General features: G+C 38.9%; 1 pseudogene; it reads left to right on the forward strand.

Moving 5' to 3' along the window:
- Positions 1-1,674, forward strand: part of LOC116691699 (tumor necrosis factor receptor superfamily member 11B-like) — an 8,744-nt pseudogene that overhangs the window by 1,988 nt on the left and 5,082 nt on the right.

The following is a 1,674-nucleotide window of genomic DNA, read 5'->3' on the forward strand; positions in this document are numbered from 1 at the left end:
ATAGGCAATTTTACTTGTATTGGGTTAAACCTATATGTACTATTATAATTCTTTTATCTTTTTAGGTGTGAGATTGTATGACCTGTCCAGGGACAGCAGATGTGAACCGGCCTTTTGGCTAATTCGGGCACAGTTTACATTTTATATGTATTATTAGTGTGCATTGTCCCTGTTAAATAAACTTGAAATAAATAAGTTAAGGTTAAAGTAGAAATCCACGATGTGCCTGGAAACGCTGCTGAAACACTACGCGCGATCACTAGGGTTCTCCGGAGCCACAAAAACATAATAATGACCCCAAATGCATTGTTGTTTTCTTCAGGTACGTCACAGATGAACACTGTTTGTGAAAAGTGTTCCGAGGGCTACTTCTCCACCTCCTCTTCTGCGCTGGAGTCGTGCATAAAACACCAGGAATGCGTAGGCGGACAGATTGCGCTTCTTCCCGGCTCAATTAACCACGACACGATGTGTGGCTCCTGCGAGGATATTGCAAATGGAGGTCTGTACTTGTAATCTGTACAGTAACTACCCAGCACTAAATAATAACATTCATGACACAATGGGAATACCTCAACGTGATTTCGCACGTTACGACAACGATAACAACAAGTTTTAATTAAAACTCACGCGGTACAACTTTTCTTTCTCAGGTGAGACACTCAGGACATTCCTCTCAAGATTCTTTAGTGTGCACAGGATGCGTGTGCCGAAAATGATACATTTTGTTGCCAGGTGAGCCTACACTCACTCTGTAAATCGTATTTTAACCATTTTCGAGTATTTCTTTCACCTCTTAATTCACTTACCGCTAATAATCCATCACCCCCCCCCCCACTACTATAGGTGTGTTCATAAGTCAGGAAGAGGCTCTCCCCCGACACAGAGGACCTCTCATGGATCAAATCCGAGCGTGGCTGGCCCAGGCTCCAGAGGAGGAGCTGAAGAAGCTGCCACAGATGCTGAAGGCTTCACAGCTCTGCTCCATGCAAGAAAAACTAGAGAACATAGTCAGTAACATAAAGCAGCAAAGCCCAAACTGTAGCTTCCAGTTCTTAGATGCTCAGATGTAGACTGTCTGTGGTACATACAGTATAAGATAACAGATACCTCTTTTACCATTTTGTTTTGGAATTTCTGCCCATTTGAAAACAAGAATTTGAACATATTTTCATTTGCATGTCAATTGAGAGTGCATGTATTGTTATCTAGTGATGTTTTTTTTGTAGATGTTTTTGTATCTTAAACCCAGGTCAGACTATTTAGCCTACTTCGTATTTATAAGAAGGAAAATGTGAGTTTATTCAAACTTGGGAGTATTATATATCTTCAGCATCATTGCGGCATTACTCAAGTGTGACAAGTAGTACATAGAAACTTATGTTTGAACGTGATATAAACAAAATAAATGTTGTGTAATATTGTGTGATATCAAATTGTGTCACGTGCAGCAGCTAAATAAAGTCAACCGGTTTGCATTAAAAGCCTGTCTGTAATTTAACCAAATCACCACAAGATATCGCTCTCTTCTCTCTTTACCTCTTTGTCATTCTCGACTAAAACCAATTTTTAACTCAGCTAGTATTACAATTATCTAAATAAACAATAATACATTTCTTGTTTTTAACCAGATACATTTAAATGAATATAAATATCATGTAGCTAACTTTCTGT

Source organism: Etheostoma spectabile, chromosome 6 (assembly GCF_008692095.1).
Source record: "Etheostoma spectabile isolate EspeVRDwgs_2016 chromosome 6, UIUC_Espe_1.0, whole genome shotgun sequence".
Lineage (NCBI taxonomy): Eukaryota > Metazoa > Chordata > Actinopteri > Perciformes > Percidae > Etheostoma > Etheostoma spectabile.